This window comes from Macrotis lagotis, chromosome 4, assembly GCF_037893015.1.
Source record: "Macrotis lagotis isolate mMagLag1 chromosome 4, bilby.v1.9.chrom.fasta, whole genome shotgun sequence".
Taxonomy (NCBI): Eukaryota; Metazoa; Chordata; class Mammalia; order Peramelemorphia; family Peramelidae; genus Macrotis; species Macrotis lagotis.
The window spans coordinates 193,914,786-193,931,597 of record NC_133661.1 but is presented as its reverse complement, the minus strand read 5'-3'; the positions used below and the strand labels follow the sequence as shown (position 1 = coordinate 193,931,597).

At 35.1% G+C, this 16,812-nt stretch overlaps 1 protein-coding gene and 1 pseudogene across 6 annotated transcripts in view; one reads left to right on the top strand and one right to left on the bottom strand.

The window, feature by feature from the left end:
* The window catches only part of DPH6 (diphthamine biosynthesis 6), a 505,514-nt gene that overhangs the window by 53,513 nt on the left and 435,189 nt on the right, over positions 1–16,812 (top strand). The gene's annotated exons all lie outside the window — the stretch shown is intronic.
* LOC141522001 (reactive oxygen species modulator 1 pseudogene) lies at positions 5,080–5,440 on the bottom strand (annotated as a pseudogene).

Sequence of the window (16,812 nt, the reverse complement as noted above, 5' to 3'; positions counted from 1 at the left end):
CACCACAAAATGGACTGCTATGAATATTTTTGTACAAGTGATGTTTTTACCCTTTTTCATAATCTCTTCAGGGTATAGACTCAGTAAGTGTTATTGCTGGATCAAAGAGTATGTACATTTTTGTTGCTCTTTGGGCGTAATTCCAAATTGCTCTCCAGAAATGTTGGATGAGTTCACAGCTCCACCAACAATGCATTAGTGTCCCAGATTTCCCACATCCCTTCCAGTCATTGTCCTTTCTGGTCATATTGGCCAGTCAGAGAGGTGTGAGGTGATATCTCAGAGATGCTTTAATTTTCATTTCTCTAATAAGTAATGATTTAGAGCAATTTTTCATATGACTACGGATTGCTTTGATTTCCTCATCTTAAATTGCCTATGTATATCCTCAGAAAGATACATTTTTTTAAAAAAAATTAGCTCCATTAGACTTTATATTTGTTTGGATTTATTCAGATCTTTTTATCTTTAAATAATTCTGTTCTCATCGAGGTAAAAATGAGCAATTCTTTAGTGCACTTCATATATAATGTGACTGATCTGACTTATATCCCACTTCAGAGACAGTCAATGAACATTCATTAAGCACCAACTGTCTTATTCCAGGCACTGCTTTGGGAAGACAATGAAAACCATAAGCTATTCCCTAGTCTCATGGAAACTACATACATGAAATATAAGTATATATATATATATATGTATGTATATGTATATACATATATATGCATGTATTTTACATTTGTGTATGTATGTGTGCATAGAAGCTGAGGTAAAAAGGACATAGTTTTCAGATGGAGTGGCATGAATAAAGTTCTACAATTGAGATGGGAAATGTTCTAAGAAGATAAGAATTACAGAGATAAGTTAAGGAAAGTCTACTCAGTGGGAGAATTCCTGCATGCCTTACTAAAATGGTGGAGGATCTGGATAGAGCTCTCCAAACCTTCCCCCTCTCCAATCTAAAGAAGGGATGACTCCAAATGACACTTCCATATTTAGTCTTTCATTGCAGTTTATTGATAGATCCCCTCTGGACCAGCATGGGGATTAATTTGATTCAGGAGAGAAATGAAATGTGTACATACAGGTTGGGGTGCTAACAGGACAACTAGCAGAGCTGCTTATTCACAGTGTCAGATAGTTCTTTATAGCAGAAAACCACAAAATTAGCATACAAGATAAAACAATGACATTTCTCAGGATGTATAGTAGGTCAAGAAGTTCAGATATCACCAAGTGAGGTCATGCGATGACACAGTTGTGTTATCACAGCAGAGTTCCATAGAGAGCCTTCAGCTCGAGGGTCACCTAAGCCTAGGCTTTAGTCAGAAACTGACCTTTCCACCCAGACTTACCCAGGTAACTCAGCAACACTTCCCCCTTTGGGTTACACAATTCTAGACTCTTTGATAACATATATAGTAGCTTTGGTTACAGAATAAAATACTTTGATTAAACTTGGCATGCAGCAAAGGAGAAACACCAAGAGAATTAATATAAGACACAATTGTATAATAATATAATAATAATTCAGGCCCAATGCCTGAAGAGAGTCAGATGTTGAAACCACTCAATTATCTTTTTGACTATATTTTCAGGAGTCAAGTCTTGCTGGGAGGCTTCATAGATGTCTTTAGCCAACTTGTGCGAATCATCAATACCAAAAGACAAAGTAGAATTCCCAAACAATCCATTAAGGTGATTCCTAACCTTTTTCCCATACCCATTGAGTATCATTATATTCTAAGCTGGTCACATAAATTTGCATGTAACCGATAATCACAACTAAGTATCTGGCTAAACTCTACCATATCCAATTCATCTCCTATAAAAACTACTGTCTTCCTCAAACCCTCTAACATTTGCAAAAAACTGCTTATCAATACTGTTTTTGGAAGCCCCAAACTTAAATTTTTACTAAGTTTCTCTAAATAATGTGGCTGAACCACTTCATTTTGTATATTAGATACAGACATAACAAGTGATACAGAGGAGGCTGTGAGAGATGCAAGCATAATAACTCCAATTAAAAAACAACTAATACATCACTTAAACCTTCCAGATGAAGGTTCTCCTGTCATTGAATTAATTTACCAAAAACATGGTCAGTACTGGATTTGTTACCATCCTTTGATTTTTAGCATCTTGAATGTGAAACCCACACTCTTACTCAGAGCAAAAATAGTTTTAAAACTGAGAGGCAAGCAACAAATGATCAATATCATAATTACAACAAAGCTGAAAACAGAAATAATACCATGTAACCATGTACCAATTACAGATGGGGAAGACAGCCAATCATACAATTTCTTGCTCAAATCTATATTTTCTTCCCTAACACAAAGTGTTCATTAAAGAGGTTTATAATGCATTAATTAAATGATAAAGATCTTCATAAATTCTCTCTTGAGCCTTTAATGCTCTAGTAACATTTTCTGACAATTTTTGAGTATACTTTGCTTCTATCTTTTCCTAATTCATCACTTCTTTATCTACACATGCTCAAATAATGCAATTGTAACAGTTAATATTATACCTCTCTTTTCCTCTAGTAATATTGACATATTTGGAAAATCCCATCATGAAAGCGATATTTGGTCCTAGGCATGCAGTCACAGACAATTTCTTTTCTGCATAAAATATTTTGCCCAACTTCATATTCCACTGTATAAATCTCAGCTATTGCTGCCATAACCTTCCATATCTCTGGATTAGCTAACCCTAACATTTCTAAGGTCCTAAATGCTGCTATACTATAACTATTTAGAGGAGTTGAATGATTAGTTTTACTTAACGAACACATGATTCAACAGTACACTTTTTTTCTCTTTAAAAGGCCACGAGCAATTTTAATTTATATTTTCTAATAGTCAAAAGTAGGGTGGATGTTACAGATTGCTTTTACCAAATGAATATTGTACATTGGGAGGGGGGGAGAACAGATTTGAAGCCCAAAGGATCTGGCTTTAAAAAACAGTTATGCCATGTTTCATTTTGGATCTTCATCTTTAAAATAAAGAGGACTGGATTAGATGACCTTTTATTTTGGTTGGTGATTCAATAATGAAGTCTCAATTCTAGTTATTATTTGTTATATTAGTCCACTTTTAAAGGTAGTAAAATCTTAACATGTTTATATTTAAGATTGTGTAATTCATATTCCCTTTTAAAAATCATTAGTGTCTCAGTTGATGTATAAACTTAATTCACACAGCTTTGGGTACTAAAGAGCTTTTCCATGTATGATCTTTGTTGATTTCCCCACTTCAAAACAAATCCTTAGTAAGATTTTTGACCCTCTGAAGTTGATTGAAGCAGAGTGTCTACAACTCAATAGTGCCAAATTCAAAAACAACTTATTTAAAAATTAGTTTCTTATGGCATATTTGTTAACGTAAAGTTGACATCTTTTGACCTCAAAGGAGCTACCTTGAATAAGGTACAGGATATATGGCTTCTGCCTATAAACTTTTTTTTTTTAGTTTTTTGCAAGGCAATGGGGCCAAGTGGCCTGTCCAAGGCCACACAGCTAGGCAATAAGTGTCTGAGGCCACACTTGAACCTAGGTCCTCCCGACTCCAGGCCAGTGCTCCCTCCACTGCACCACCCAGCCGCCTCCCCTCTGCCTATAAACTTTTATGCAAGAACCTTGCATTCCGACACCCTGAGAACTAGTAGGCTGGTTTCAAGAGTCCAAATGGTTCCCAGGTAAGCATGGATTGAAATGGAAGACATAATGATGTCACACCCTGATCAATTCTTTTTGGAGGACTTAAAAAATCTATTCAAAACATGACTTCCTGAACTTCATCCCAGGCAAACATCTCTACTAAATTATCTCCACCTTAGCATTTCTCAATCTGGTCGACTTTCACTACAAATTTCTTTTCTCTTGGGGCATTTCTGATACTCAGTTTTCAGATATTTAAAAATCATCTTTGACTTGCCCCTCCTGTTGTATTGCTTTTATCCTTATAACTAGAAATAAAGCTAGAAGTGACTTAAGCAATCATGCAGATTCAGAGATGTCAGTCTTGATGAAAAAATGCTGAGTTAAATTTCATATACATTTATTGAAGCTTTATCTAGTGTTTAATTTGTTCAAATTGTACTATTTCAATATCACATTGCTAATTTTTGCCCTATAATTTGGCTCACTATATTCAGTTTGTCTATTTTGTCACATCCTTAGCCTATTTCAAGTTCTTGAATAAATTTCTATTTTGTACATCTTAAAAAACTATATATAGGGGTGGCTAGGTGGTGCAGTAGACAAAGCGCTGGCCCTGGAGTCAGGTGTACCCGGGTTCAATGTGGTCCCAGACACCCAATCACCCAGCTGTACAGCCTTGGGCAACCCAACCCCATTTGCCCTGCAAAATCCCCCCCCCCAAAAAAAAAATATATATATATATAAACAAAAAATATGGCTTATATCATCCTTGCAATTTTCCTTTTTTTAAAGTGATTTGAAAAAAAAACTAGCAATGGGATTTTTGCTTATATACATTCTCCATAAACTAGTGAACCTTTCAGGTAAAAAGTTATAGGTTGCCTTAGAATGCATCAGCAAATTAAATTTAGAGTCGAAATTGTTTCCTGTCACACTTTTTGACTATTCTCAGGCCTTACAAGGTTCACTTTGGGTTTTTTCACCCCAAATTAGGGTTAAGTGGTTTGCCCAGGGTTACACAGCTAAGTATTGAATGTCTGAAGCTGAATTTGAATTTGGTCCTTCTGAATACAGGGCCAGTGCTCTATCTACTGTTTCACCTTAGGGTGCCCCATACAAGATGAATTAACAAGAGGCCCAGGAAAAGAAACGACTTGTCTAAGATAACCGCTAAATTAAGAAGGGGTTTCTTTAATAAAGCCATTGCTATACCATACCATAACTCTTTCCCCGTGTAGTCTAGATTATGGGCATAGATCCAGGGACAAAGTAAGAAAGGTCCATTTCTGAACAATCTGTCCCCAAAGCTCGAAATTAAAGTCTTAGATATATTCAGAGCTTTTTATTACATTACACAAGGAGGTGTGCGGGCGCGGGGCGGGGTGGGAAAGACGGAGTTGCCGTGGTCAGCGGGGGATGCCCATTCCGATGGCCACAAACGCCCCGAAGGTGCCCCCACTCTGCGTCATGGTTTTGCCAATTGCGCCCATCAGCTCCCGGCCGCATGCCGATCCTGAGGCACGAGAAGGTGCGGAGCAGCGGCCTGGCCGCCATGCCCACGGCGCAGCCCATCACGAAGCCCATCTTCACACGGTCGAAGCAGGTGGGCTGGGACAGTCCGTAGGGACCCACGGCGACTGGCATCTGCGGGGGGACACGGCCAGGGCCGGAACTGAGGCGGCGCCGGGGCCTCGCCGAGGCCCGAACTACAGCCGCGTGGTGCACGTGCCCGAAGAAGGGAGGGCTCGGCTGGGTAGCCGCGGTGCGCCGGGCCCCAGCCCAGTCCCAACAGCCACTCACCTCGCTTTCGGCCGCAGTCGCTCCCAACAGTACACTTTTTACAAAAATATAGGTATCATACCATTTAAGCCAGAAAAATTATACCTAACTGAACCTCAGCATCTCTTCTTTTTTTCTTTTTCTTTTTCTTTTTTTGCAAGGCAATGGGGTTAAGTAACTTGCCCAAGGCCACACAGCAAGGTAATTATTAAGTGTCTCAGGCCAGATTTGACCTCAGGTACTCCTGACTCCAGGGCCGCCCCTTCAGCATCTCTTCTTTGGTATTTCCAATAGTAACTTTGTTATAGCCCAAATAATTTGCAGTTTCCCCTTATCAAAACAACTTCAGCCACACTTTTCTCCCCCATAGTATAGTAGTTACCCATGGAGGGTTTTGAGTATAAGTCCAATATTCAGTTCCTTTTACAGTTCCCAAATTGTTCATGATTAATGTAAGCATCAAAAATTGTCCTCTAAGTCCATGTCGTGCTTTCCTTTTGTGTGATCTTTCGTTCTTTTTCCTCTTATCCTTTCTTTCTCAATTTCTTAAGTGTAAGTTATTCATTTTCTGTATTACTTGATTTATCTGGTCTGCATGGTCTGATGTTCCTTTCTGGCATACAGATAGTTTCTCCATCTGTGGACAAAACAGAAGCATACCCTTGACTCCAGGTTAGTAATTGATCAAGTCCTTTCCAATGTCCATCTTGTTTTATCCTTCCACATTACACTATGAGTACTCTTTAGGGGTATTTATTATATTATCTATGGTATTTTTTGTAACCAGAGTGTTTTTCAGCCAGGGTTATATTATTATCATCCAAAGTCAAATAATTTAATGAATACAAAACTTTACTTGGGCATCACCCAGTATCTGCTCTCCCACAGTTTATTTTATAGAAATTGTAAGTAGACTCTGATAATACAGGTACCAAACTATATCACTTCTATTCTTAAAGAACTTAAAAGATTTATATACAGTCCATGGATTAGAAATACCCTATGATATAAATTAGACTTTAAGCTCATAGGTCACATAAATTATGAAAGACATTTTTATAATTAATATAAATATGTGATAATTTTGCAAATAATTTTAGCTGGAAAAGTCAAGGAAGGCTTTATGGAGGAACTGGAATGATCTAGGTTTGAAAGTAAGAGGATTTCAATAGCTCAAGATGTAGAGGGCATCTGTTCCAAGCAATGAAAGTGGAATGTATATGCAAAAAATTGAAAATGCAAAGGATTGAGAGGACTACTGAGTTCAATTTGACTGAAATGTAGCGAGTGTGAAGAGGGGTAATTGAAATAAAAATTACAAAAATTGCAGAGGACATTGGATATTAGCTTACCAGTTACCAATCTTATTTTACCTGAGGAGTAGAAAGGTCATTGAAGATCTTTGAGGAGGTGGATGAGGTGATTATACCTGTTTGGTCAAAAGTCTATAAACTGGTATATTTGTAGTATTTAAAATTCATAGACATAAGCTTGTTAATTTATATATATATATATACATACATATTTATTATTACCTAAATGCTATTTATATTTTATGCCAATGCTGAATTCTTTAGCTTCCAGAAATTAATCTGGCTGGGGAAAACAAAGTGTTAGGGACAAAGAACTTAATATGCTTTTTGCTTTGCCCAATGAAGTAATTTTCTGATTTTTTAAAAAAAATATTTTGTGTCTTTACATTCTCAAGGCCTACATTTCTGGAATGAATTTTTATCCAGCTGGTTTTGCATTTGTTTACTTTTCATTCGTTAAAGGTTTTTCTTTTATTTTTCTTGGTGACAGTATAGTTCTAGTTCTAATAGCACGCAGATAGTAAAATCCTAATTTACATTAACATCAAATTGTTAATTTCATTTTATCAATGTTTACTATATTGACATTAAGATTTTTAAAAGGTAACAAAAGATAAATTGAGATTCTAGTATCTTCTCAGATGTATTCATTTATTGCTCTGTAAAAATTTTTAAATATTGAAAAGACATTTGCATATTTAACTTTAATTGTTTCCACTTCAGTCATTTTCTGTATGTCATATTGAAAAGAAAATTGTACATCATAGAATATAGCAACGTGAAAGTAGCAAGAAAAAACAATAACTTTATAAACCTTATGTTCAAAAGAGGATTACCAGAGATTCAGGCAAGTGGGAGGCATATAACCATATATTATTCTCAGATCACAAAACCTTGATCATGTTTATTCAGTCTGTTTTTCTTGCTATTGATTCTTTTGTCTTAACTCTTAGGATTAAGACTGAATTAGATCTTGAACTAACTTTTCAAGTAATCTGACTCCCTCAGTTTATAGAAGAGAGGCATTAAATGATGTCACATGTACAGAAAGTTAGAAAACCAGGATTTGAATCCAAGTTCTTCGATTCTATTTTCTACTTTGATTCTTTTTTCCTATCACAGTACTTGATTCCTTGGTTTTAGTTTTTCAGATGACATTTTATTAATCACCCTGTGTAGAAAACTGTATAATACTTCATTTATGTGAACAAATGATACTTTCTGAGAAGCTCCATAAGTGGTCTAATTTCAACCACTAACATTCCATAACATCCTAGATATTTATGGCTGCAAAGAATTATTTTTGCTTTGTCAGTTTATCTTTATAACAACTTTATGATGTCCATTTTACAAAAGAAGTAATTTAGGCATAGAGACTTTAAGTGGCTTAAACCACTGTGAACCAATAGGTACCTGCTAGAGACAAAATTTTAATATAGGTATTCTGACTCCAAGTTCAGTTTTTTTTCCATTATAATGCTGCTTTAAAAAACATTAACAAGGGCAGCTAGGTGGCGCAGTGGATAGAGCACCAGCTCTGAAGTCAGGAGTACCTGAGTTCAAATCCAATCTCAGACACTTAATAATTACCTAGCTGTGTGGCCTTGGGCAAACCACATAACCCCATAACCCCATTTGCCTTGCAAAAGCCTAAAAAAATAATAAAAAACATTAACAATAACTATGTTAATGAAGCAACTTGGCATAATGCATAGAGGGCATGGTGCATAAAGTTTCAGAGCCCTGGGTTCAATACTTACCTCTAACACATACTAATTGTATGACATCTCCCTCTCCCAACCCTTCAGCCACACTGTATGCTGTGATCTACATATTCTTATCTCCTTGCTGTTATTCCATCTCCCATTTCTGAGCATTTTTACTGACTGTTCCCCCATACCCGGAATTCTCTTTCTCCTCATTTCTCCCTCCTACCTTTCTCCAAATTCTAGCTAAAAATAAAACAAAACAAAAACCTACCCTCTAGAGGAAGCCTCTCCCAATTCTACTTAATTCTAGTGCCTTTGTTGACTATTTCTGGTTTATTTTGTATATAGCTTGTTTTTACAAGACAATTTGCATGTTGTCTCCCCCATTAGACTGAACTCAAGAGAAGGATCTGTCTTTTTTTTATCTTTTTTTTTTGTATCTTGTGTCCTTGGCAGTTAACCTGTACACAGCAGGAGCTTAATAAATATTTATTAACCAACTATGGGCAAGTAACAACTTCTTTGTACCTTAGGCAACTCTCTAATAACACTCTGTAGGTGGGAGTTCCCTAATCAGACAAAATCACAAGTTCATGGGGTGGCTAGGTGGTGCAGTGGATAGAGCACGGGCCTTGGAGTCAGGAGGACCTGAATTCAAAATCACAAGTTCAGATTAAAACATATATAGTATTATCTCATTTAGTTTTTGCAATAATTCTAATAGGTATATATGTACCCTCTCACAATACAATGTTTGTTCTTCATTCTTGAAGAAGACTACAATATCAAGGAGATGATGCTATGACAAGCTCTAGAATTGGATTTGAGTGAAGGGAGCTGTGCTAAATCACCAGCCTCACTCTCCTCCAAAACCACCTGGGTCCAGTGGCCAGATATGAATCAGAATAAATGGAGATGGCCCTGGATGCAAGGCATTCGGAGTTAAGTGACTTGCTGAAGATCTCGCAGTTGGTGAGTGTCCAGTGCTGAGGTAGGATTCGAACTCTCATCCTCCTGATTCCAAGACCAGTGCTCTATTTACTGTGCTATCTAGCTGCCCCATCCCCCCCCCACACACACACACACACACGCGCGCGCGCGCGCGCATGTCTGTATAGACCTAATGTGTATATATGCATGTCAGGTATTTTTATCTTGTATTTTGCAGATGAGGAATCTGATGCCTAGAGAAATATAATGATATACCCCACAGTCATTCAAGGAATAAATAAAAAAATGCCTGAACTGTGAATTGAACTCTGATTCCAAGTCCAATCCTCTTTTTGCCATATATTGGTACCATTTAAATTAAGTAAACTAAATAGTTTGGGGGTAAATAAATATAATATATGTATGCAGATTATGCAGTTATAAAAATGTAACAGAAATCCTACTTACCAAATAAATGCTAAATAGCATTTCTATGAGAATAAACTTTCTGCATGCCAGGAGGAAAATCCAAAATTAATGTGAATTTAAATGAATACAGCTGTTCTTGGAATATATTTTCTGAGCAACAAACTACAAATGATGCAGTAACTATGTGGTATTCACTTAAGTAAATCACTGATAAAAAAAACACCAGGAAATAATTCTTTAGATGAAAGTTAATATTTCCCCACCATAATAATTCAACAACAGAAACAGCACTATATTTTGAAATCAGCAGAAAGAGGAACTTACACTTTTTTTCTTTATTATATAAATATTTTATTTGTTTCCCACTTATATACAGTAATAGTTTCTACCTATCATTTTTTTGGTAAGGTTTTGAATTTTACACATTCCCCCCCATCTCCCTTCCTCCCCCCCTTCCCTCCCACAGCCAGCAGTCTGATAATCTTTACATTGTTTCCATGCTATACATTGATCAAAATTGAATGTGTTGAGAGAAGGAACTTTTACTTCTTCGAAAAGTTCAAGTGAAAGATTTACAAATGAGTGAAATAAATGTCCCATATAATTGTGCAAACATTGTTACTTTTTATTGTCTTACAATACTACTTGAGAAAATTCTCTTTTCAATATTTCTTTTTATTTTCATTTACATATAAAGCGTTTATGGAGTTTAACTCAACCTTATGATAAAATTGTTAAACTAAAAAATCAGAATTTTAAAAAAGTAAGCTAAATTAGTTTAACCTGTTTGATTTATAAATGAAGTAACTGAGCCCAACAGAAAATCCTGATGATCATTTATCAAACACTGAAGGAAAGGAAGAGAGAGTTTGAGATGAAGAGAAGGAGAAAAGTGAGATCCAATAACTTCTATTTTCTCAGTAAATTAGGAGTTGAGGCCCTCAACTGAAGAAGGTAGGAGATGGAAAAAAATGGAAGCTTGAGGAGAAAATATAAGATTTGGAATTTGTCAAGAAGTGAGATAGGAAATCAACCAGAGCTGTATAAAAGTTATGCCTTCTCAGTACATTCAGGATATATTGTTTCAATACATCTTCTACTTACATTGAAGCAATCTATAGAGGTAGATATAGAATTGGACTTAGCATAAAAACATACTGGTTTAGAATTTTACATCAGATAATTTAGTAGCTGTGTGACCCTGGGCATTTCACTTAACTCATTTGTGATATGGGGCTTACAATAATAAAGGGTTCTTGTGAGAATTAAGTGGAATAATTCATATAAATTGCTATATACATTTAAGTTATAAGCTAAAAATTCCCTTAGGACTGTATTTTCCTGCCTTTGTATTTGAATCTACATTGATCTATTAGTAGGTACTTTATGTTTGTTGATTAACTACAAAGAATATATTAATCTCGAGGCAGCTAGGTGGCACAGTAGATAGAGCACTGACCCTGAAAGTCAGGAAGACCCAAGTTCAAATATTGCCTCAAACACTTGATACTTATTAGCTGTGTTACTTTGGGCAAGTCACTTAACACCATTGCCTCACAAAAACAAACAAACAAAAGTATATTAATTTCTACATAAAAAAGAATTAATATGTTCTTTTAGCCTAAGGCAATAGAGTATATAATACCACCATGAAATCTTAAGAATTTGAATTAGAAGTGACCTTGGAGTAGAACCTCCTTTGCAAACCTTTATTTGACAATAGCTCTATTAATTAGTAAATTTTGTTCTTATATTGAATTAAAATGTTTCATAGCACTTTCTATTCTTTATTCCTTCTCTTATAGCTAAGCAAAACAAATCTAATATCTATATCTAGTGGTCTAGTATTTAAGGATCTCTATTATCTGGTTCTTTAATGATATAGTATACTCTTGCATACATTTCAAGTTTTAGCTAGGGAAAAATTATTCCCTAAATTTGACATTCCATCTCCCAATTAAGAAGACATACTGTGAATCTAAAATTCACTTTCCCCTTGTCTTTGCCTCTCAGAAACCTGGTTAATGGTGTGCCAACTCATAATCATGCCTACCAATCAACAATAGTTTTCAGTTTCAATCTGTTATTCTAATGTAGTGAGCCTACAAAAACTGAAGGGTTTTTTCCAATGTATGACTCACCTACAAATCGTAGGATGCATCTAGAGTCCCAATAGTGGATCCCATCTTATATGGAAAGTTATACTATTTATAGTTGGTGCAAAACATCAAACTATCTGCATAAATATTTTTCAACTTGTTTCTTTCCCATATAAATATCAGCAAGTGTTAAATTTTCAGTTGCATTATAATGTGGAAGTCAGTAGACATTCATTCTCTATGTTTATTAAATGACTATTAAATCTTCCATACACCATTCATATGATGTAACATGCTACATATTCATATCACCCAAACCAAATAGTATTAGTGGTGCAACAATTAATATCAACCAAAAATATTCATAAACCTTATCAGCAAGTAATATCGTTCTGCCGCTCACACTAGTCTTTGTTATATAAATTCCAAAATAATCCATGCATTATCTCCTCTGGAATCTGTTTTTCAATCATATTTCAATCTCTAGTTCTTTAGGAAAACATAGCCAGCAAAGATTTTCAATCAACTTATATTGATTGTAGTTCTATACTATTCTACAGCCACCATTATTTTACATTTCCATTACATATACACGATTCCCAGTTCTTGTGATTTGCATCATTTCCAATGACTGTTTTCTCTTATTTTCATTGAGTTTCCTTGTTGGGGCACACTTTTTTCTCCTTGATTTAAGTCTACTTACAATGTGTGGCTAGTTTGCTTGATGATAGCTTATATTTAAAGAAATAGTCCCTAACACAATGATACTTATAGAAATAATTCTTCAAGCAAAAACAATGAAAAAGAATTTTTAAAACAACAATTGTAATGACTGACATCGATATGATCATTTAGAGTTCATAAAGTATCTTACATATGACAATTGGGGTTCATTCACTCTCTGATGGTCACACAGCTAGTAGGTATCAAGTGTCTGAGGTCAGATTCGAACTCTGGTCTTCCTGACTTCAGAGAAAGTGCTCTCTCTGTACCACCTAATTGTGCTCTTGTATTTCCTCCTTTAAGAGAGATAGCAGTGACCTTTCTAGCTACAACTCTGTAAAGTTGTTTCATTCTAATTTATGGTAAATTTAAGAATCTTTAAGGGCAGTTTTGACAATGTATGATATTTTTGCTGACAAATGTTTAAAAGTTTCCCCCCCAAAATGAGAATTTATTTTTCTCACTCTAACCCCTATTGGAAAAAAATAAATGGAACTCTTTAAACAAATATACATAGTCAAATGTAACAAATTCCCATATTGGCTATTTCCAAAAATGTATGTCACATTCTGCATCTTAGTCCATCCCTCCTCTTTTGGGAGACGAGTAAAATTTTCTTTGTATTATTTTTAAATTTTATTTTCAATCTTCAGGAATCATAATCGGTTATTATATTGATTATAGTCCTTAAATCTTTCCAGATTGTGAATTTTTATGATGTTTTTGTCATATAATTATTCTCTTGGTTTTCTTCATTTACCTTTGCATCAGTTCATGCAAGTATTCATTTCATAATTTCTTATAAAACAATAATATTCTAATGATTCATATACTATAATTTCTACAGCCATTCCCTTTAGTTTCCAACACATTCACATATAAAAGTTCCAATAACTATTATTTTCACACCGTATACAGGCATTTTTTAAAATTGTTAAATTTATTTGTTTTTCAATTAAATACAACAGTAGTTTCATTTTTTTTGCAAGGTTTTGAATTTTACAATTCCCCCCCTCCCCTCAACAAAAAGCGATTTGACAAAGTCTTTGCATTTGTTTCCATGATATGAATAGATCAAAATTGAATGTGATGATGGAAAAAATATCCTTATGTAAGAAAGAAAAAAATTAGAGTTATCAAAATTATGTAATACATAAGACAATTTTTTAAAATTGAAGATAATAATCTTTGGTCTCTGTTTAAATTCCATAGTTCCTTCTCAGGATACAGATGGTATTCTTTATCACAGATCCCCCAGTGAGCAAGTTCATTAAAACTGATCATCACCCCATGTTGTTAAGGTGTTTAATGTTCTGGTTCTACTCAGCTCACTCAGCATCAGTTCAAGCAAGTCTTTCCAGGCTTCTCTGAAATCCAAGCCCTCCTGATTTCTAATAGAACAATAGTGTTCTATCATGACCATAACCACAATTTGTTTAGCCATTCTCCAGTTGATGGACATTCCCCTCTATTTCCAATTCTTTGCCACTATAAACAAACCTGCTATGAATACTTTTGTACATGTGAGGGGTTTATACTTTTTCATGATCTCTGCAGGGTACAGACCCAGTTAGTGATATTGTTGGATCAAAGAGTATGCTGTGCAGGCACTTTAATAACAGCTTAATAACTTTCTAGGTTATACCAAGTTGCTTTTAAGAACTGCTGTATTGGGGCGGCTAGGTGGTGCAGTGGATAAAGCACCGGACCTAGAGTCAGGAGTACCTGGGTTCAAATTTGGTCTCAGACACTTAATAATTACCTAGATGTGTGGCCTTGGGCAAGCCACTTAACCCCATTTGCCTTACAAAAACCTAAAAAGCAAAAAACTGCTGTATTGATTCACAAGAGCAGCTAGGTGGTGCAGTGTATTGAGCACTGGTCTTGGAGTTGGGGCTGAGTGATCCTGAGCAAATCACTTAACCCTGACTGCCTCACATCCAGGGCCATCTTCAGTAATCCTGATTCATATCTGGCCACTGGACCCAGATGACTGGAGGAGAAAGTGAGGATTTAACACAGCTCCCTCTCACTCAAACCCAATTTATATGCTTGTAATGGCATCACCTTCCCAATGTCATGAAGGAAAGGGATTATTATTATTATTATTATTATTATTATTATTATTATTATTATTGTTGTTGTTGTTATTATAATCATCAATTTATAGCTCCACTAAGACTGCATTAATATTCCTGGTTTTCCCACAGTTCCTCCATTTGTTATTTGTCTTTTTTGTATACTTTGTCCATCTGTTGGGTATGTGATAGATGTCAAAATAACTTTAATTTTCATTTCTCTATTAATGATTTGAGGAATTATTTTTCCATGTACTTATAGTACACTTAGATTTTTTTTTCTTCAGAGCTGCCTGTTTGTAACCTCTATCAGCTGATTATTATTCTTTTAAATTTGAATCAGTTCCATATTGTTTGCATATTTTTGCATATAATATATATTTTATACACATGTTTAGTATCCACATATCTATATCTATGTTTACCTTAGAAAAGAGACTTTTAGGTAGTTTTTTTCCCTTCAAATCCCACCTGTTTTGAATTTCTTATATAAACCCTTTTTTATTTTGTTGTAATCAAGATGATCTGTTTTATCTTCTAGGATCCTCTTTATCTGCTGTTTGATCACGATCTTGTCTCCTATTCATAGATCTGAATGATATTTTCTAATTAATTTATGTAAACTTTAATATATAGTTCATATATTCTTTTATAACTTATCTTTGTATTTGGTGGAAGATGTAATTCTATACCTAATTTCTACCAGGCTACTGTTGAATTTTCCAAAAAGTTGTAAAATATCCCACTAACCAGGGCCTTGGATTTATTGAACACTAAGTTTATTTATGTTTTTTATTTACCTAGTCTGTTCCTATGAATTTCTATTTCTTAATAAATAGCCAGTTATGTTGATAATTACTCCTTGTAGTATTTTCTCTTTGACTTGAGAGTTTTGGAATTTGGCTATAATATTCCTGAGAGTTTTTCTTTTGGAATCTCTTTCAGGAGATGATCATTGGATTCCCTTGATTTCTATTTTACCCTTTACTTCTATGATCTCAGGGTAATTTTGCTGCATTATTTATTGAAAAATGAAGCCTAGGCATTTTTCCTGGTCATGACTTTCAGATAGCCCAAAAAAATTTAAATTATCTCTCCTGGTTCTGTTTTCTAGGTCAGTTGTCTTTCTTTTTTTTTTAAAGAAAGATTTTATTTATTTTGAGTTTTACAATTTTCCCCCAGTCTTGCTTCCCTCCCCCCACACCCCACAGAAGGCATTCTGTTAGTTTTTCCATGTTATACATTGATCTCAGTTGAATGTGTTGACAGAGAAATCATATCCTTAAGGAAGAAATATAAAGTATGAGATAGTAAAATTACATTATAATATAATGCTCCCCCCCCCCAATTTGGCGGTAATAGTCTTTGGTCTTTGTTCAAAGTCCATAATTCTTTCTCTGGATACAGATGGTATTCTCCATTGCAGATTGTCCCTGGTTGTTGCACTGAAGGGATGAGCAAGTCCTTCAGGGTTAATCATCACCCCCATGTTGCTGTTACAGTGTACAATGTTTTTCTGGTTCTACTCATCTAGCTCAGCATCAGTCCATGCAAATCTCTCCAGGCTTCCCTGAATTTCCATCCATCCTGGTTTCTAATAGAACAATAGTGTTCCATGTAGGTCAGTTGTTTTTCCATGAGATACTTCACATTTTCTTCTAATTTTTCCTTTTGGTATTGTTTTATTGTTTTTTGATTTCTCATTAAAATCATCAGTTTCCTTTAGCTCCATTCTACATTTGAAGGAGTTATTGTCTTCAGAGAGCTTTTTTAATCTCCTTTTCCAGCTGGCCAATTCTGCTCTCTAAGGCATACTTCTCCTCATTTGCCTTTTTTTTGACTGCTTTTTTCCATTTGGCCTAAACTGGTTTTTAACATGTTATTTTCTTCAGTATTTTTTTTGTATTTCTTTCACTACGATGCTGACTTGGTTTTCATGATTTACCTGCATCACTCTCATTTCTCTTCCCCATTTCTCCTCTACTTCCTTTACTTGTTTTCCAATGTCTTTTCTGAATTTGTCTGTAGCGCAAGCCCATTTCATATTTCTCTTGGAGGCTTTGGATATAGAAACTTCGA